Here is a 22522-nt window from a genome sequence, read left to right on the forward strand (position 1 = left end):
TGACACGCCTGTGCAACATCGCGTGGCGGTCGGGGACAGTGCCTTTGGGATGGCAGACCGGGGTGGTGGTCCCTCTTTTTAAGAAGGGGGACCGGAGGGTGTGTTCCAACTACAGGGGGATCACACTTCTCAGCCTCCCCGGGAAAGTCTATGCCAGGGTTCTGGAGAGGAGAATACGGCCGATAGTAGAACCTCGGATTCAGGAGGAACAGTGTGGTTTTCGTCCGGGCCGTGGAACACTGGACCAGCTCTATACCCTCTACGGGGTGTTGGAGGGTTCATGGGAGTTTGCCCAACCAATCCACATGTGTTTTGTGGATTTGGAGAAGGCATTCGACTTTGTCCCTCGCGGCATCCTGTGGAGAGTGCTTCGGGAATATGGGGTCCTGGGTCCTTTGCTAAGGGCTGTCAGGTCCCTGTACGACCGAAGCAGGAGCTTGGTCCGCATTGCCGGCAGTAAGTCAGACTTGTTCCCAGTGCATGTTGGACTCCGGCAGGGCTGCCCTTTGTCACCGGTTCTGTTCATAATTTTTATGGACAGAATTTCTAGGCGCAGCCAGGGGCCGGAGGGTGTCGGGTTTGGGGACCACACGATTTCGTCTCTGCTCTTTGCGGATGATGTTGTCGTGTTGGCCTCTTCAAACCAGGACCTTCAGCATGCGCTGGGACGGTTTGCAGCCGAGTGTGAAGCGGTGGGGATGAGAATCAGTACCTCCAAATCTGAGGCCATGGTCCTCAGTCGGAAAAGGGTGGCTTGCTCACTTCAGGTTGGTGGAGAGTGCCTGCCTCAAGTGGAGGAGTTTAAGTATCTAGGGGTCTTGTTCACGAGTGAGGGAAGGATGGAACGGGAGATTGACAGACGGATCGGTGCAGCTTCTGCAGTAATGCGGTCGATGTATCGGTCTGTCGTGGTGAAGAAAGAGCTGAGCCGCAAGGCGAAGCTCTCGATTTACCGGTCAATCTACGTTCCTACTCTCACCTATGGTCATGAGCTTTGGGTCATGACCGAAAGGACAAGATCCCGGATACAGGCGGCCGAAATGAGCTTTCTTCGCAGGGTGGCTGGGCGTTCCCTTAGAGATAGGGTGAGAAGCTCGGTCACCCGGGAGGAGCTCGGAGTAGAGCCGCTGCTCCTCCACATCGAGAGGGGTCAGCTGAGGTGGCTTGGGCATCTGTTTCGGATGCCTCCGGAACGCCTTCCAGGGAAGGTGTTCCGGTCCCGTCCCACCGGGAGGAGACCCCGGGGAAGACCTAGGACACGCTGGAGGGACTATGTCTCCCGGCTGGCCTGGGAACGCCTCGGTGTCCCCCCGGAAGAGCTGGAGGAAGTGTCTGGGGAGAGGGAAGTCTGGGCATCCCTGCTTAGACTGCTGCCCCCGCGACCCGGCCCCGGATGAAGCGGAAGAAGATGATGATGATGATAGATGATAAGCTCCCCAAACCCTTTGCAATTTTACATTGTGAGAAGTTATTTTTGAATTATGGGACTTTTCCCTGTACAGTCTTTCAGCAGAGTGGTGAACCCCACCCCCCCTCACTTCTGACAGGCCCATCCTCTCTGGAAAGGTCTTTACCCAATCATGTTACTGACCTGTTGCCAATTGACTTAATTAGTTATGTGATATTCCACCAGGTTTAGTTTTTTAGCATTACACAAGGTTTCCAGTCTTTTGGTGCCTCAGTCCCAGTTTTTTTTAAACGGCCAGCACTGGGCTTGCGTATGAAGGGCTTGCATATTAACTGCTTACATTTGTGTTGAGCTGCACCTATAATACACCAGAAAAGAGCAAGCAATATAGTCACTCAGTCACTGTCATCATGGCAATACAAGCAAGATTGGATTGGACAAAATCTGTATCAAACAAATTGCAGTGTCAAATTGCAGAGGACAAAGGAAAGCAATATGTTCATAACTTGGAAAAATATATTCATTACTGAAATGGAAGGAAGCATGGCTGTGTGGCTGCACACATCGGGAACACTTTGCAAAGCTAACCTAACTATCTGGCAAGCAACTTGCCGGGTCTGGCTGGCAATTGCCAGCAGTTTGCTTGCTATTGTCTCTCAAATTAACTTGACTAGATTGCTTGGCTAAATAGCAACAAGCGGACAAAATGTGTAATCATAGTTAGCTTGACAAACCAGCTTGCTCACTTTTATCTTTGGTCATCAGCATGGAACTGTTATTAGAAATATGTATCACTTTTTCATCATTTGCCTGCCACTGCTTAGATGACCTGCTTGCTGTAGTTAACTAACAAGGCAACCTCGACAACAATGTTGGACAATAAATTGTTGTATTACTCTAAATAACTTTCATTATGTATATGATTACTTCTGGTTAGGCCAGATATCTCTGACTTATTTCTCCACACAAGTGAATCAGAATCACTAGTTGCCTAGCTGTTGTTATATCAATCAAGTTATATTCTGCCAACCAGCCAAATCATTGTTTTCTCTGTATAGCATTGTATAAAACGCTGCAATTAGTGATCAATATTCCATGGTGAATGTCTATGTCATTATGTCGTGAGCTAAACCCATACTTACCATTTCTGGTTTTATTTATTCTTGTTTTGCATGTAAACAAAGCTAAAGATTACTAGCTAAGCATTTTATTAATTTGGTCACCATTTGGCATTGCCCTATACAGCTAATCAGGAACCATCATTGGTTTGTACATTCTGGACACTTTAGACCCACTCCAATTTCCTTACTGACCAATCCACTGATGACTTGATCGCATTTTATACTCGCCTGTCCCACAGAGACAAGAGAAATACCTATGTGAGAATGCTGCTCAGCATTTAAAACCATAATATCCTCAAAGCCCATCACTAATCTCAGCAGCCTGGGGCTGAACACAACCCTCTGCAACTAGGTCCTGAACTTCCTGACAGACCGCCTCCAGGTGATGAAGGTAGGCTACAATACATCCACTATGCTCATCCTCAACACGTGGTGCAGTCTTAAGTCTCCTCACGTAATCCTTGTTCACCCACATCTGCACAGTAGAGCACTACTTCAACACCAAGTCAGGTTTGCTGACAACATGACTGTAGAAGGCCTGATGACCTATGATGAGGATGGAGGAGGTCAGAGACCTGGCAGTGTGGTGCTGAGCTGAAGATGACTACAGGAAAGAGAGAAGCGCGAACGCCCCCATTCACATTGGGTAGATTACTTCAAGTTCCTCAGTGTCCACACCTCCAGTAAATGTAAATAAATGATAATGAACTGGCTACCCCAGCCTTTTATTTTAGTTACACATGGCTCCATCCCTTGAATATTGACTGTATGCACACACACACCCACACACGAGGCCCTACCCTCCCTTGGAGAATCTTGTGTCCCATGGATCACCACTAATTCTAATAGTGCACAATACGTTTTATATCATTAACCCACATTTCAGACACCTATCAATATCAAACAATACATGCCACCCGAGGTCTCTTCACAGTCCTCATGTCTAGAACGGTGGCTAAGAAATTCACAATATAAAAGAGGAAAATGACTACTGTATATATAACCCTTGCCACCACAGGTAATAATATCAAGTTTCAAAAACAAATAAAACAACACCTTATAGCACAACAGGGACTGTGTATTGACACAGACACAATTTAGTTTATTATGTATTGTATGTGTATTTAATGTGGTCTTGCTATCATGCATGTTGTTGTGTTTTGATTTGTTTGGCTACATTAACAAATGCACAAATGGATTATAGACATGCAAAATAGAGGTAATTAATACATGATGCAAAAAAAGCTACATGGATGAGCAAGCATGAAGCTAAGCCACATATTTTCATATCAACAGCTTTCTGTTTGTTTGTATTCATATCCATATAGATAATCTTAAAACAACTACAGTATAACCAGGGTGTCAAGCTATTAGCTCTTCTCCAATACTTACCTTAATAAATTAAACATAGTTTACCACTGGTCATTACTAAACTCAAAACTTAATTTGACCATCATTCTTTTCAATTGTTGGCTGTCCAGTGAATGGAACAAGACTCAAACTTTCATTACTCCTTCTACCTGATTACTGCCCCAGCTCAGTACTTAATCTCTGTAAGTATATACTGTATGTTGAGCACCTATGCAACTTAGCCCTCTGTAAATATGTAATACAACCCCTTTTCCCAAAAAGTTGGGAAGCTGAGTAAAATGTAAATAATTGTGAACGCTTATTAAGGTGTAATATAAAGGATTTACTCAAACCTTCTGCATGCAAATGTGTATGTTTCCTTTTTTATTTTTTTATTTCAAATTTGTTTAGTTTACAGTTACACATCAATACAATAACAAACCCTGTATACAAAGGAAAGGTCAATAATTTACACCATATGAGGTGCAACCCTGTTTCCAAAACAGTTGGGATGTAGTGATGTACAATCCTGTTTCCAAAACAGTTGGGACGTAGTGATGTACAACCCTGTTTCCCAAAAAAATGCATGCAATGATGTGCAGATTATGAACACTCTATATTCAATTAAAAATACACTGCTCAAATAAATTAAGGGAACACTTCACACATCAGGACTCATTGAAGAAAATAAATTAAAGAACAAAATCTTTACTGTAAACTACGTGCACAATTGTTTGGCAAATCGTATTGCTCAAGATTTATTTTATTGTTGAACAAACACAATGCTCTCAGTCAATCCAAAATATAATTGAACCTCAATCCTGAATGTTCAACAAAGGATTTTATTTTTTTGATCTTTCTCAGGGGAATACATAAATGTGCACAATAATTAGGCAAATAAATTACACAATTTCTCAAACTCACTGGTTTATTCTACATTTTTAGAGTAAGTGCAACAAATAAGTTACACAAAATGAAAATTAAATAACATTTCTGAAGTTTCAAAAATATTCAGTTACCTTTCTTTTCAATAACTGCCATGATCCTTCCATCCATGCAGTCTGTCAGTTTCTTGATCTGTTCATGATCAACTTTTGCTGTAGCAGCAACCACAGCCTCCCAAATGCTGTTCAAAAACGTGAATTGTCTTCCCTCTAAATCTTACGTTTGAGAAGGGTCCACAAGTTCTCAATAGGATTGAAGTCAGGTAAGGAAGGGGGCCAGGTCATTAATTCAGGCATCTTTGAGGCCCTTGCTTACTAGCCAACAGTGGAGTACTTTGATGCATGTGATGGAGCATTGTCCTGCATGAAGAACATGGCTTTTTTGAATGCTGAGGACTTCTTCCTGTAACACTGCTTGAAGAAAGTATCTTCCAGAAACTGCCAGTAGGTATGCGGGTTGAGCTGGTTGACCTTTTTCAACCCGAAAAGGTCCAACTACCTCATCCTTAATGATAGCAGCCCATACCAGTACCCCTCCTCCACCTTGCTGGTGCCTGACTCGAATTGATGCAGTGTCCATTAGTGATGGCCACAGGCCCATCCATCTGGTCCATCAAGAGTCACTCTCATTTCTTCTGTCCATAAAACCTTTGAAAAATCTGTCTTCAGGTATTTCTTGTCCCAATCTATAGGTTTCAACGTGTGAATCTTATTCAGTGTTTTTTTTTTATCAGCCTTCTTGTCCTTGGCCATGTCTCTGAGCACTTGACACCTTGTACGTCTGGACATTCCAGGTAAGTTGCATTTCTGGAATATGGTGGCACTGGAGGATAATGGGTTCCTGGTAGCTTCACATTTAATTATTCTCAAGTATTTTGCAGTTAATTTGCATCTTTTCTTCTTCATGCATATTTTGCACCTCAGTTGACTATTCACAAAAAAACATTTGAGTGTCCAGTGGTCACGCCTCAATAGTTGAGCTATTGAATCCATTGAATCTGTCTGAAAGGAATTTTACAATTTATTACTTTTCAGTGTAAGTTAAATCTCTTTTTTGGCCCATTTTACCTGAGGACATGAAGCTGCCTAATAATTCTGCACACCTTGATATAAGGTGTTATTCACTGTTGCCACACCCTCCCTCATTACACATACATATCACCTGAAAATGATTCAATCCAATGAGCATTCAAGTTTATATGGTTTGGAGTTGTGCATAGAAATAATAATAAGATCAGAATACTCACTTGCCTAATAATTGGGCCCGCAGAATACATTGTGCAATTCGTTAAGAATTAAGTAACTTAAAAAACATCTAATAAAACCATGGTCAAAAATGGTTAATAAAACAACGGTCAGTGGAAACCAAAATCACCACCTGATTGAGGGCTGGATTCAAATTCACTGGTTGGGTTGATGCCCTTCTAGGGTCCCTTTCCAGCTCTCCTTGTGTAACAGCCTGTTTCCTGGTATCTCCTCCATGCTCTTGAGACTGTACTGGGAGACACAGCAAACCTTCTTGCAACGGCACATATGGATGTGCCATCCTGGAGGAGCTGGACTACCTGGGCTGCAGGTACCACCAGCTGCAAAACCATTCCCTTTTTGGGAGTTGTCTTGCTGTCGCCTCTCTAAGGCACCTGCTGTCACATTCATTTGCACCAAAACAGGTAATATTGATTTACAATCGCTTATGCTTCCTAACTGGATAGACTGATATCCCTGAAGTTTAATTCACTTGGTGTTATACTGGGATGATAAAGTTTTTCCAACATTTTTGAGCAATGTAGTACCATGACAACATATCAAATGTTTAAACTGGGAAATTCTATTGTTTTGGGAAGAAATACATGCTTATTTTGAATTTGATGCCAGCAACACGTTTCAAAAAAGTTGGGACAGGGGCATGTTTACCTCTGTTGCATAACCTCTTTTTTTCCAAACTCTGTGTAAAGCATTTTGGAACTGAGGAGAACCATTGCTTAAGTTTTGAAAGTGAAATGTTTTCCCATTCCTGTTTGATATTGTATTTCAGCTGCTCAACATTTCGGAGTCTCCTTTGTTGTATTTTCCGTTTCTTAATGCACCAAATGTTTTTAATGGGTGGCAGGTCTGGACTGCAGAGCCAGTTTAGCACCCAGACTCTTTTGCAATGGAGCCTGTGGTTGTAATACATGCAGAATGTGGTTTGGCTTTTTCTTGCTGAAATAAGCAAGTTCCTTAACCCATGCAGTGCTGCCTGAGAGCCCAAAGATCTCGGCCATCCAGTACTGGTTTTCGGCCTTGTCCCTTGCGTACAGAGATTTCTCTGGATTCTCTGAATTTGTAGTGATATTTTATACCGTAGATGATGAGGTCCACAAACTCTTTTTTACGTTGAGAAACCTTATTCTTTGTTGCACTATTTGCCTGCACAGTCTTTCACAGAGTGGTGAACCCCTCCCCATCTTTACTTCTGAAAAATACATCTTCTCTGGGATGTTCTTTTTATCCACAGTCATGTTACTGACCTGTTGCCAATAAACGTAATTAGTTGTGAGGTGCTCCACCAGGTTTTTTAGCATTAAACAACTTTTCCAGTCTTTTGTTGCCCCTGTCCCAACTTTTTTGAAACTTGTTGCTGGCATCAAATTCAAAGTGGACATATAGCTTTCAAGAAACAATAACATTTCTCAGTTTCACCATTTGATATGTTGTATTTGTAACGTTTCATATTGAATATAGGGTTTAAATTATTTTCATATAATTCATTGGATTCTATTTTACTTACATTTTAGACAGCATTCCAACTTTTTTTGGAAACGGGGTTGTTGATAACTCCACAGCTTGAACTGCATACCTCTTGTCTCCTGATTAAACCCTCCTTTATCTCTCTTCCTCTCATTCCAACTTCCATTCTCTCTTACTGTCAATGCATCCTATTTTTTGATCTTACTAGCTACTTTTTTCTTTCTCACCCAACTGTCTATCTGATATCAACATTCCCCTCCCCAGTCAATCTCTATTACCACTCTTTACTCATACGTGCTCGACTCCTCTCTCATTGAAGCTCTTTCCCCTGTTTTTCCAGGACTGACAGACAGAGGCTGCTCTTTCTTTTGGTTTGGGTCCCTTCCGTTCTGTGATTTACTAAACACTTTAGAGGAGATGGATATGAAGAGAATATCTTGTTTCTAGCATGATAGATAAAAAAGAAACACATCTAGACCAAGACCTTTATCCCAGGTTTCTGTCAAATAAGTCTAAACATCTAGTTGTATGCACATACAATACCAGTTAAAAGTGGTGAGTTCAAACTTTTGAATGTTACTGCATAATGCTGCACATTATTTACTAATGTCCTATTATTTACAGTGTTAATAGTGATGCTAACTATCTGTTATGCTGAGCATGGTTAGTCCATAACCAACCCTTAATTAGACACGGCATACTGTATGCACATGTATCTACATGTACTCAGCAGTTCCCGTAACGGCATTGTGAAACTGACACACCATATCTCCTGATACACAGACATTATTCCATTGGATTATTAACACAGATCTGTAGGTTTGACGTTGGTGGTGTGCAAAGGCGTTATTAAATATAATTTTAATTGGGGTCACTAAGCATACATACAGTCTGGCTTGGGTCAAGATGTCACTGTACTTACTATATAGAGCCCTACATTTGATCTGATTCCTATATAAAAAAAGGATGCCATTTGGAATGCATACAATGAAATAAGAGGATTGGAACAAATGGGTAATAGCCTGTTGATTGTTCCAGAGGTCTGTCAACCTAGCTAGGACAAGCAGCAGGGCTTTAGGTCAGTCAGTCTCTTAGTGCACATGTTGTTGTCGGAACTCAGTTAGTGGCTATGAAAAACTGAAAAAAACTCTGTACATAGGAACCCAAAGTATGCTGCATAGGTCACAATGAAAAATGGTCAACTGAGAATCTGTGGAACTTTCATTTTATATTTATATAATGTTATTTGGCTTTTATGTACATTACTGGCAGACAATTAAGTTTTTCAAAACCATAATTCAAATGTAGTGTGAATTGACTATTCTAATATGATTTCATTTTGCAGTCTAGTTATTTATTAGTAATCTGAAACAAACCCTAACCAAATGGTAAGTGAGTAAAAAAGGTGAATTTAAAATAAAGCGCAAACAGAAAACTTTGAAACATAGGCCTCAAATAGGACAGACTGTATGAGAAATGAACTAACTGAAATAAATAGATTTAGTCCACCTGGTTGGCTTAAAGTTATATGAATTCCAACAGTCATCATAACTGAACAAGTTCCGCTTCAAAACCACAAACGTATCATTAAAATACTATAGATGGTGCCGTCTGCCTCCAATAAAAAACTGATCAGTTAGTCGCCTTTAGGCTACAGCTTTGTTTTGTCCTTTTTGTCCATTTTTTACGTTTGCCTGACTCGTGCAAACTATGTTTAGATAAACCGTTGCTGAAATCGGTCAACATCTGTTGAAAATCCCTATTGGAAAGCAACCGATGAGCAGATTTTAGTGGTCAGATATTCTGCACCAGCTCGCCTCCAGTGTCCCCGTCGTGCCAGTGCGTACCCCAAATCTTTCCCCGTAGCTGGTTGGGGTGTCTTGTACGGATCCAGCTCTGAATGTCGCTGGCAGAAAGAGGGAGGACCGTTTGCATAAAATTCGTCTGCTAAGTCAGTGTGTGTGAGAGAGAAAGAGAGAGGAAGAGAGAGAGAGAGAGAGAGAGAGAGAGAGAGAGAGAGCGAGCGAGAGAAGGAGATCGATGGGATTCGGCGATCGGACTTGTACGGAGTGCCTGCGCCATGTCTATTCTACTGTTCACTAGTGCGCATTTACGCGTTATGGTATATTGTATATTCACCTGTGAGTGAGGAATACGTTTCGATGGCTATTACAAACTTTTCACATGCTTTTTAATTATCACCAGCTAAAATAACTCGGGTTGGTATTCTAGCACGGACGGGAAGAGGTGAACTTTTATAACTTACGAACTGCCAATGAGGTGCTCCTTAAACATTGAAGTTCATCCACTCTTGATTGGTGAGTAGCCCAGGCTATATTTAAACCAGTATTCACATGCATTTGTACCAGAGTTTTGGTTTGCAGAAGGTTAGTTGAGATCAATTCCTTGAGGACCCGAAGTTGGCTTATGGTTAATGTATGAAATTAAGTGATATATCGCTAATTCTGTTGTAATCAGTATGCAGCGGGCACAGCTTTCCTGCGGCGGTTGTTCAGAGATGTTGACCAAGGTTTATGTCTACGGTGCGCGCGTCAGGAATATTTCCTTGAAATATCTCGCATTACACTTTTCTGTCCCATTTCTCTCTAAACAGTTGCAGGTGAGCGCTGCAGGTGCCCTATTGAATGTTACTTTTCAGTTGGTCATCAGTTGTAAATAATGCGACAATGCGTTGTGGCAGGATAGAGATTTTGGAACAGGTAAATGCTACCCGTTGAATATATATATATATATATATTGCAGGTGAGCGCTGCAATATTGTGAATTGACTATATATACGTTTTTTGTAGCTTTCCGCGTGTCAACGTTTTAATTTGAGTTGAGGGGATGGCATTTGAATATCAGTCATTGTTTTTACCGTATTGAACATGGGGACATTTTGACAGAATGTAGAATACAATCGATAAAGAAGCAAAGTTAGTTTTAGGCTGTATTAGGCTACATCAGTGTTGCTCTTAGTTACTATAATGAGAGACACATCAAAAAGTGAAACTATGATTGCAATGCATATCATGTTGGTTTTTGGGTAATTGTGTTTGAACTGTCATAATAGGTAATGGGATATGGATCACCTTTGTTACGCTGTGATCATTCTATACTACTTTTCGTTGACCAGTGGTTCTCAACTGGTGGATTGCGCCCCAATTGGCCACATTTAAATCTGAGTAAAACATAAAAAACAACAATTATTATTATTATTTTTTTTTGAAAAGATAACCCAGTCTGAATTTAAATAATACAACCTAAAATAACCAAGACAATAATGAATACATACAATATTTTGAAAATATATTTTTTTAACTATCAGCAATCACATTTATTTATTATTTATTATATATATTATAGTTTTTACCCTTGTAGAGTTATGAACGTACAGAAATGGTTGGAGCATGATGTTTAACCCCATACATCAGTGGGGACTGTGGTTAGATGTATCTAAGTCAGGAATGTTAACACCAGACTATAGGCACTGCATGAATGACAGCATTTTTACTATAGAAACTATTTTGCAAATGTGGTAGTCTCAATCAAATGAGCTTGACAATTATTGACCACTGTTGTTTCCTTGTATAATATATATTTTTAAAATCCAGACAGGCTAGAACATTTTGTGATGCAAATATTGTGTCGAGAATAAGACAACCTGGTGGAATTTGTGTCCAGAGGCAAAACCTTTTGAGAACCACTGCCATTGACCATGCTAAGGTAGGGATTAATCATTTTATGTTGGCTGTTCAACATTCCCTACACAATTTAATATTCATTGATACTGTAATTGATTAAACTCTTGTTCAATATAGCAGCAAATGAATAAGCAATGCTTTCATAATTAGAAAATGAATTAAATGAATGAATGTTGCTTGAGATTGGAATTTTCTTTTTTTGTGCTGTGAATCAGCCATTTCCTTTCACAAATCAATTAGATATTTATAATTGGAGTGATGCAATTATTCCATTAGCTTTCTAATCAAATTTACTTTAGAAATGTTTGTTTGATGTTGCAGGTGGATACATTCTGCAATTCAGAAGTCTGATTAATTAATTAACTTCTCTGATTAGGTTTGCACAGTCTTTTGTCGTAGAACAAGCCAATGTATTTCTTGATTTAGTTACTGGCCCCTCTCCACTTCAGTCAGAAGCCTATACTGTGTCTCTACAGCTCTATGGAGAAGTACTATTAAACTCCTCCATATTACACACCTATATAATATCAGATGGATTTACCTTGCCTACTAAACATTAGAAGTGTTGGCCAAGTCATAAGTCATACGTAACAGAGAGAAATATCAAAACGCCAACAGCCTTTTTCTATCTGGAAAGGCTGCCAATGTTCTTATTTCTTTAACAATAATATTTGTGTACATATAAAATGTACTTGCTAAAAACCATTTATTGTATTTGTGTGGATGTTGTCATTAACAAAAGAAATTGTATGTTTTCAGTATAATTTTAGTTTTATTTATTTATGTACTTGTGTCAATGTGGCCTTGACTTTTTCTATGTTGTCTGGTGATACAGCGTTCTGGCCAAAACGCTCTATTTGGGTCTTATCCGACCATAGAATCTTATTCCACTTGGTCTATGTCTCTTATCTGCCTTCTTGAAAACTCAAGCAGAGATTTCAGAATTAGAAAGAGTTTTATTGCCAAGTAAGTTTCACAACAAACTAGGAATTTGTTCTGGTCTGTTAGTGCAACAATTTGTACTAAATAAATAAGAATAGTGGACTCATTAAAACAGTAGACTGGGCATTAATAAATTGCAAAGATAAAAATCAAAAAAACTATGTAAGATGCAAGATTTGTCCACCTGAGGGTTGTGTGTGAATGTGGGAAAGGGGTTACAGCAGCAGTTCCCAAACTTTCTGGGCAGCAACCACATTTCGATATCTAAAAATTCTCGCAACCCCAACCATGTGAAGAAAAATTCTACAATTGTTTTTTTTATTTGACCCTATGAGAGTCGATTGTAAAACATCTGAACAGTATTCATGATTGTATTTTATCTCAATTTCACATACTTTTTTTACAATTGTAAAAAAAAAATTGTTTCTGATTGTCTCTCTCACCAGCTTGATGCATGTCGTGGCATAGTACTTCAAATTCAGGGGGCCGAGGTCGACAATGCGCACCTCATCTCTGCTGTCACATCCAACCTAGAACGACATTTAGTGCAGACAAGAGCACTGAATCCAGCTTCACAAAGATATGAGCTAGCGAAGGGTACCTTGAGTTTTATGCTCGGAGGGAGACAGCAGGGTAGTCCTTTTGAGTTAGGAACCAAAAATCCTCTGTAGTGACCCATGAGTGCGATGCGTGTAACATTCAGTCATTTGACAGCTTGATCAGCTGTTCAATTTCACTTGCAGTCATGTTAACTGAACCAGGATCATAGTCAAATGGATTTGGCTCCCAGTCAAACTTTGTCATGTCCAAATCTGGGAAGTAGGTCCCAAAGTGATCTTCCAAGCATTGGAGGTGAGCAGTCATCACTCGTGTGGGACAATCACTGATGCTGTTGTCTGTTAGAAACTTGCACAGCCATGGGAAGGGGTCATAGTTCGCTTTCGAAAGACACTCTCCAATAAGAAATCTTTCCTCTGAATCCACTGATTTGATCCGCATTTGTATGTTTTTGTTTTTCCCAAGCTTACGTTCAGTTTATTCAGTTTCCCAAATATCTCTGTTACATAGGCAAGAAGACAACACAGTCGGTCTTTTTTACATCCATAGTGAATGACAAAAGCTCCTCTCGTTCTAATACCCTCCCCCTCATTCACCACCGAGTCTGGGTGTGAAGTAACAAATTGTAATGCTCTGATCCCATATCTCCACATAGTTTTGCGGAATGTTTTTTGGGTATTAAAGTTGTGTTTGTGTGCCAACCATAGAAAAGAAGACGATTCTATTTGGTGTGATTTGCTACTTTGTATGAATTTCTTTGGGAGTTCTGACTCTTGCATATTTCTACCAGCATTGTGTCTTGTAGAAGTTGGTGAGGCACAAGTCATCAAAATAGAAATACTTGATGTTTAAGGGCATAAAGCTTGAAGAACAAACAAAAGCTATTGATGACAGCAACAAAAGGGAGAATTTGGGGGAGAAAATCAATTCTTGCTGTGAAATTGTCAATATACTTTATTTGAAGTAAAGTACATTTCCGTATTTCTACAGATTACTAATGTAATTTTACGCTATGTAGTTTTACACCATGAATCTGTTTTTAACGGTATTTTTCCGGTACCCCAGCTCCCAGAAAATGACAGTTTTTCTACACTTTTTAAATTTTTACAGTGTATGCAATACGATAGTCGGTTCTACCCTCAAACGACACTTTCTGGGCTCTTTCAGTGACAGTCATGGCCTTTTTGAATTGTACTTGTTGCTTATGTAGTTCATCTTGTTTTCTTTTGAAAAAAAGCCTTTGGTTGGTCAGCATGTTCCTTGTGTGTTGTGTCAAGGTGCCATTTCAGCTTGTTGGGCTTCATGCTCTGTGAGAAGACATTTCCACACATAAGTCATTTTGGCCTTTCTTTTGTTTTTAATGATGCTGGTAAATCCATATTGGGAGGAGGGTTTCGTCATATTTTCAAAAACGTTTCTGATATTGTACTGGTCCGTTGCCCCGGCTTCACTTGATGTACTAGCCTCCGAGCTAGCTGGCAATGGTAGTCTGAGAAAACAATCAATTTTGCAGCAGTAAACCTGGCTTAGCAATTATTGGGGGAGTCACTCAAGCACTATGCTATGTGTTCGGCCTTTTCTCATAACCCTAAGGGCTTTTATCTTTTATACTAAATAATTTTTACTTTTAAGGTTAACAACATTACAATGATTTTCAGGTACGAACATTATATTCATTAATATATAATGTTGACTGGGGAGACACTCGATAGGGGGGAGGGCAGATGAGCTTCTCATGATGTCCACTATCATCTCCACAGTCTTTAGGGTGTTGAGCTGCGAGTTGTTTTGACTGCACCAGGACACCCGATGGTCAATCTCCCACATGTAGGTGGACCCATCTCCATCAGGAATAAGTCAGATGAGGGTGGTGTCATCAGCAAATTTCAGAAAGTGCTTCCCCATCCTCACGTGCTGCCTCCTGTTGGACAGGAAGGCTGTGATCCACTTGAGCTTGTCTTGGAGCAAAATGGGAATTATTAAATAGGAGCTGAAGTCCACAAACAAGTTTCTGGCATAGGTCCAGATACAGGAGGATGTAGTGAAGAGCCATGGTGACCGCGTCATCCCCAGACCTGTTGACTCTGTAGGCAAACTGCAGTTAGGCAATTTTTGTAAAGCATCCAGCCTTTTGTTGCACAATTCCCTGTGTCTCCCAGCTCAGCCATTGAAGACTGTAACTCCTTTAGAGTTGCCTTAGGCCTCTTGGTGGCCTCTCCATTCTCTCCTGGATTCTCATTTTTTGAGGAAGGCCTGTTTACTGTTGATTTACAGTTTGCTTTTGAAGAACCATATTTCCAATTTGCTTTGAATATTCCTTCGTCTTCAAGATGGGGGCCTGCCCAGAGACAGGTGTATTTAACGTGAAACATCACGTGAAACAAGTTATTAACTGAACCCAGGTGAATTCCATTCAATTAATTACATTACTTTTACTAAAATTGCAATGCAATTGGTTATTTTCTGTTTTATTTTGGTAATTACAACAATTTGCTAATTCTTTTTTTGCATTGACATTATGGATATTCTTTGTTGATCAGAGGCAAATAATGTTATCATAAAAGGTGGAAAAGAAAAATGGGGATGAATACTGCATTGGACTGTCAGTGATGTTGTCACGGTCGTGGGATGAGAAGGACACAAGCGCAGAGTATAGGTAGTGAAGATAATCCATGTTTAATAAAAGAAGGACTCCAAGAAAACAAAAGGCAGCAACCAGTGACGTGGGTATTCCTTACACAGGATAAACAAAACCAAAATGAACCACACCTCTGGGCCTACAAACTGAACTTAAATAGGGTCCCCAATTGGAGGCAATAACTAACATCTGCCTCCAATTGGGGAAACCAAAAAAAGGATTAGAGGTGGCTAAAGGCCACCTCCTGTCCTGTCCTGGCTATGCCCCGAGCCCAGCGCAGAGATGGCTAGGGGCACAGCCAATACGTGACAGATGTCAACTATCCAAGTGAAGAAAGTTCACTAATCCCCTCAGGCAAAATCAAGGGCAGACGGGAAAGCTTTTTTGAATTGGACCAATACATAAGGTAGCAATCAAACTGCACCAGAATTGACTGGGATTCCCTAGAGGGAAAGAGGCTAGGGCAAGGGCTTAGAGGATAAAAATGACATGACTGCTGCTTAACTGGGAGTTTGGTATGTGTGTCATGTTATATTTATACCCCAGTTGTTCTGGTTTTTGGTTGTACCTGCTAGTTAATTTGACTCTGATTAAGTTTGTGATTAGAAAGCCAGGGTGAAAACCAGAGTTTATTTGGCACTCTAGTAGAATTAGCCCTGTCCAAAGAGCTTTCTACGGATGTTACAAATACAAATTTGATTAGATTAGATTCATCTTTATTGTCATTGAACAGTACAAGTACGGTACAACGAAATGCAGTTAGCATCTAACCAGAAGTGCAAATAGAGAAGTATTAAATATATGTATATTACAAGTGGAATGTGCAAATAGAGGAGGGCAGAAAGTTCTCAAGTATTAGGTATAGTATATGTTACAAGTGGGATAATGGTTGTTTGGGTACAAATGTCAATTTCTAAATGGCATTGTAGATGTGCAAACGAGGCAAATAAAGGAGTGATGTGGTAGGGTAGCATGAGCAACAGGGATGCAGAGATAGCAGCACTAAGGTCCCCGAGGTAGACGTGTGTGTAACAGCTGCAACAACTGAGAAACTTCCATTATCAGGCATTACAATGAAGTGTCAGAGTAGTACAAGGGAGTAGTGCAACAAGGACCTGAGAGTTGGGGGGTGTGTGTGGAAGTGATGGGTCACAGAGTTCTCTGCGTCACTGAGTTCAGCAGGGTTACAGTGGATGGGATGAAACTGTTCCTGAGCCTGCTGGTGTGGGACAGAAGAGACCTGTACCACCTGCCTGATGGTAGGAGGGCAAACAGTTTGTGGCATGGGAGTGAAGGGTCCCTGATGATCCTGCGCACTCTGCGCAGACACCACTTGCGCTGAAGGTCTGCAATGACAGGAACCAGTGATGTGCTGGCCGGTTTTCACCACCAGTTGGATGTTGAAGATGTCGGTAAAGACCTTGGCCAGCTGCCCAGCATATGCTCTGAGTACACTCACAGGGACACCATCAGGACAAGCAGCCTTGCATGCATTCACCCTGCTCAGTGCAGACGACATTTCTAAGGTGGATAGTCTGAGGTCTGTATTATTTATATATACAGCTCCAGAAAAAATTAAGAAACAACTGCAGATATTTTTTTCCTTTCCAAAAAAGTCAAAACAGAAGGTTTTAAGTGAGGAACAGAAGGGTTACAATTCAGAGACCATTGCAAATTGAATGCTTCTGTTCCTTACTCAAAACTTTCTTTTTCAACTTTTTTGGAAAGGAAAGAAAAAGGTTTAGTGGTCTCTTAATTTATTCCGGAGCTGTATATAGGCTGTATTATATATATATTTATGTATTATATTTTTATGGTGAGAACAAGTATTTGATACACTGCCGATTTTGCAGGTTTTCCCACTTACAAAGCATGTAGAAGTCTGCAATTTAGGTACTCTTCAACTGTGAGTGACGGAATCTAAAACAAAAATCCAGAAAATTACATTGTACGATTTTTAAGTAATTAATTTGCATTTTATTGGATGACATATGTATTTGACACATCAGAAAAGCAGAACTTAATATTTGGTATAGAAACTTTTGTTTGCAATTACAGAGATCCTACGTTTCCTGTAGTCCTTGACCAGGTTTGCACACACTGCAGCAGGGATTTTGGCCCACTCCTCCATACAGACCTTCTCCAGATCCTTCAGGTTTCGGGGCTGTCGCTGGGCAATACAGACTTTCAGCTCCCTCCAAAGATTTTCTATTGGGTTCAGGTCTGGAGACTGGCTAGGCTACTCCAGGACCTTGAGATGTTTCTTACGGAGCCACTCCTTAGTTACCCTGGCTGTGTGTTTCGGGTGGATGTCATGCTGGAAGACCCAGCCATGACCCATCTTCAAATCTCATACTGAGGGAAGGAGGTTGTTGGCCAAGATCTCGTGATACATGGCCCCATCCATCCTTCCCTCAATACGGTGCAGTTGTCCTGTCCCCTTTGCAGAAAAGCATCCCCCAAAGAATGATGTTTCCACCTCCATGCTTCATGGTTGGGATGGTGTTATTGGGGTTGTACTCATCCTTCTTCTTCCACCAAACACGGCGAGTGGAGTTTAGACCAAAAAGCTCTATTTTTGTCTCATCAGACCACATGACCTTCTCCCATTCCTCTCCTGGATCATCCAGATGGTCATTGGCAAACTTCAGACGGGCCTGGACATGCGCTGCAGGATTTTAATCCATGACGGCATAGTGTGTTACTAATGATTTTCTTTGAGACTGTGGTCCCAGCTCTCTTCAGGTCATTGACCAGGTCCTGCCTTGTAGTTCTGGGCTGATCCCTCACCTTCCTCATGTTCATTGATGCCCCACGAGGTGAGATCTTGCATAGAGCCCCAGACTGAGGGAGATTGACCGTCATCTTGAACTTCTTCCATTTTCTAATAATTGCACCAACAGTTGTTGCCTTTTCATCAAGCTGCTTGCCTATTGTCCTGTAGCCCATCCCAGCCTTGTGCAGGTCTACAATTTTATCCCTGATGTCCTTACACAGCTCTCTGGTCTTGGCCATTGTGGGGAGGTTGGAGTCTGTTTGATGGAGTGTGTGGACAGGTGTCTTTTATACAGGTAACGAGTTCAAACAGATGCAGTTAATACAGGTAATGAGTGGAGAACAGGAGGGCTTCTTAAAGAAAAACGAACAGGTCTGTGAGAGCCGGAAATTCTTATTAGTTGGTAGGTGATCAAATACTTATGTCATGCAATAAAATGCTAATTAATTAGGAGACCCGACAGGCGGCCGCCCAAAGCGAGCTGGACAGCATGATCCGAATGTACATCGTTGAGGAGTCACACAGTGAGTGGTCTAGCCCCATCGTACTGGCCCAAAACCAGACGGGACATTAAGTTTCTGCAACGATTTTAGGGGTCTTAACCGCGTCTCCCATGCCACGTGTAGACAAACTAATAGACTGGGTGGGGAAGGCAGGTTCCCCTTGCACCCGAGTCCAGAGGGAAGACGGCCTTCTCCACCCCGGCTGGGCTGCACCAGTACTGGGTCCTCCCGTTTGGACTTGATGGGGCGCCGGCCACCTTCCAGAGACTGATGGATAAGGTACTGCGTCCCCACTGTGAGTATGCGGCGGCTTACCTTGATGACATTATAATCCACAGCGAGTTTTGGGAGTCCCACCTGGTCAGGCTGCAGGCCGTGCTGAATGTACTGACAGGAGCAGGGTTGACGGCCAATCCGGCAAGGTCTAAGCTGGGGTTTCAGGATGTGGAATACCTGGGATACGGGATCGGTCGGGGAAACTTGAAACCCCAGGAGCGGAAGGTGGAAACGATCCGGAACTGGCCCCCACCCACCACGAAGAGTCAGGTGAAGTCGTTCCTGAGCTTAGCCTCCTATTTCAGCCAGTTTATGACAAACTTAGCCACCATGGACTCTCCCCTGACAGATCTGAGTAAGGCACAAAGACCGTCCAGGGGACAGACGCCACAGAAAACGCGTTTCTTGAACTGAAGGATGCACTTTGCTTAGGCCCGGTCCTGGTGACACTGGACTTTGAGCAGCCGTTCATTGTTCAGACCGACGCATCAGCCCGGGGCATAGGAGCAGTTTTGGCACAGGAGCTGGACGGAGAGGAACATCCCTTCCTCTTCATCAGCTGGAAACTGCTAACCCGGGTGTCCAGGTACTCGGTGGTAGAGAAAGAGTGCCTGGCTGTGAAGTGGGCACTGGATTCCCTGAAGTATTACCTCCTGGGCAGGCTGTTCACGCTGGTCACGGACCATGCCCCACTGGTCTGGATGCCCCGGACCAAGGACACCAACGATAGAGTGACTTGCTGGTTTCTGTCATTGCAGCGCTTCTCTTGCCAGGCGCTGGCTCCTCCACTGGGAGGCACCAGACGCAGCCAAAACTAGGCCGCCGTCTCAGCTGCGCACAATGAGGTCTGATTGGCAATCAACTGAGCGACAACCCACAGGTGCAGACAAGTGGAAAGGAGAGAGCTGGCTGAAAAAAACCACTGTGCTTAAGCAAGAGGGCAGTGAGGAGCAATTTGAATGTTTGAGTTCTGTGAAGATGTTTTCCACTTAGCCTCAGTCCATCTTCTGTGTAGTGAATAAAAGGAATCGTCTTCAAACCTAACATCCAACTGCCTGGTGTCCACTGTGTTCAAACAACCCCCACACCTCTCGGGTTGCCACAATACTTATTGTAAGTGGCAAAAATAAAGGAGGTTTTGCATGCAAAAAAGGTGGTTATGAGACCGAGCATATTGATAGCCCTTAGGACCAGCTTCATAGGTCTAATACATTGTATTTGCATGTCATTGTTTGCAAATGGGGGGAGTGGCAGTCCAGAAACAACCATCGTTGTAACAAGCGGGAGCAAGACATCAGTAGCAAAGAGTGACATAAGACATCAGGAAGTGTGGCGAAAGGATAAAAAGCACTGGGAGCAAGGCTTCTTTGACTAGTTTGACAGGACAGCTATGAGACTGGTATGCTGTAAGCCTTCTCAGTTGCTTTCTTCTTTAGGATGCAGAAGAGAAAGAGAATGAAGGAGAAAAGACAATGCTTAGTGGAGTTGTAGGAGTACCAGCTAGTAGTCTAGGGCTCAAATGCCTACAGAGAGGTCTACTGAGCAGAGAAAACACTGTGAGCCCTATAATCCTGGTTCTTGATTACAGGCTGCAAGAGAAAAAGGAGTCATGGGGGATGGCTAACGGCAGTTTGCTTTTCAGTCCAACGTCAAAGAGACCAAGGGAGAGGGCTGAAAATGCTAATGTCTTCCCCAAAAGGGTGCTGGGAAGAGAGCCTAAGGGAGAAGAGACATTCTAGGGGAGAAATGTGCCTCTTTTCTTCAAGTGAGCAGAGCAGTGTTAGAAGAGCAGACCCCTGCTATTACTGCAGCATAAGTGTGCTCAGTTTGATTTTGCCTGGTTCAAGGGGTCCGTCTGAGAGCTAACAGAACATGGCATCGTTGGGGGAGTAAAAGTTACACTCCAGTCACAAATCACACCATTTGAACTTGCCATGCTCTTTCCAAAAGCACAATGTTCTGCTTTAAACAGCATAGTCTGATTGTTTAAAGTCTAATTTTCTCTTCTAAACCAATGAATGGTTTGCAGTATGGGACTTTTAACCTGAAATATCTCAGATGATCATGTGACCTTGTTAGCGCTGATTTATCTCATTGGGTTGCAAACATTTTTATTTGGAAGGATATTTAATGATGCTTCAATCTGATGCTTCAATCTGTTACTAATTATTACAAAACATGTCAGATAAATTAATGGAATAATCCACCCAAAACCTCACATTACGATAATATACATAGTTAAATAATGCCAATACGACAACAGAATATTACTGCATTTCAAACTTATAATGACATGTGAAATTAGTTGATGAAATCTTTTCATTCATGTTCGCTACAAAACCCATACTGCAACGGTCTATCTTGACAGGCTATGGCTGGCTAATTAAATTTACTTCAATGGCTAGATCATTAGAAAATGTATCACCATAACAAGTCACCAAGACAATACCTAAGATGGTACCTTAGAAACCATTTCTAAATACAAAAATTATCTTCTATAAAACACATTGCTTAATTATTTTCTTGTGGTCAATTTGACTTGCCTAAAAGATGAAATTCAAAAATGTGTTTTCAATTCAGGGTATTTTAATTCTAATCTAAATTTAAAATCAGAAAATGTAACTTTGTTTTTCTTTGTTTCCTGGTTCCTCCTCCTCTGCAATGTACACAAATGTTTTGTGTATGACATAATCAAACATGAAGTTAAAAGGAAAAGGCCATAAGTAGTGGTTTTATCAGTATACAGTAACTTTTAAAGTAATTAATGACAAGCTGCAACTCATTGCAGATAAGCCAGGACAGATGAGAACAGCAGGCCAGTGGAGCCCTTAGAGCAGAAGTGATAGGAACAAGCATGATTTAGGTCAGCCTTTCTCAAACATTCATTAATATGATGGCACTGTGTACATTGAGGAAATGTTAACTAAATTTAGCTATAACGTTAGAAATGTATGGACTTCTTTTTTGACAAGTATGTCTATGCTATCAAACTGGCTGATTTGCTGATCTGGAGTGGAGTAAATTCTTTGAAAGGTATTGTGAAAAGTGTTACCCTAATCTCCAGTCCCAACAAAATATAGCTATTATATAATTTAAATACTTAACAAGCAGACCACATAGAAGTTAATTCATTCTGAAAAAAGTTGTTTCACCCAATAATAATAACAATGAATTGTGTATTTGGAGGTGGATTACCCTTCTAATACTATGGATTAAGTGGTGAGAAAATGGCACAACACCATTATCACAAACACTATGAAATGTGTCACAAACACTATGCATAACTAAACACATTGAATTCACAGTACATAAAAATCAATGTGTGGTATGAATGTGCCTGACCTTCTCCACCACCATGCTTCATCGTAAGGATGGTATTAGCCAGGTGATGAGTTCTACCTTGTTTTCACCAGACGTAGCACTTAGCAATCAGCCTAACATTGGATTTTATTATCATTAGACAAGATTTGTTTTCTTTCCACTCTGATTGTCATGTCTTTTACTCAGGATGGGTTTCTGTCCAAACCATGAAGACCTGATTGAAGGAGTGCTGTATATAGGGTTGTACTTTT

General features: G+C 41.3%; 1 protein-coding gene across 4 annotated transcripts in view; it reads left to right on the forward strand.

The window, feature by feature from the left end:
* Window positions 1–9607: 9607 nt before the first annotated feature.
* The window catches only part of LOC105006661 (cadherin-7), a 205428-nt gene continuing 192513 nt past the window's right edge, over window positions 9608–22522 (forward strand). For 2 of the 4 annotated variants that reach the window (XM_013132042.4, XM_020045166.2), the window contains exon 1: window positions 9608–9871. The gene's annotated coding sequence lies outside the window, so the exon portion shown is untranslated. Of the gene's footprint in view, window positions 9872–18621; window positions 18696–18797; window positions 18970–22522 lie in introns of those variants that run through there. The other 2 variants (XM_020045164.3, XM_020045165.3) reach the window with 2 other exon arrangements.

This window comes from Esox lucius, chromosome 21, assembly GCF_011004845.1.
Source record: "Esox lucius isolate fEsoLuc1 chromosome 21, fEsoLuc1.pri, whole genome shotgun sequence".
In the NCBI taxonomy this organism is placed as follows: domain Eukaryota; kingdom Metazoa; phylum Chordata; class Actinopteri; order Esociformes; family Esocidae; genus Esox; species Esox lucius.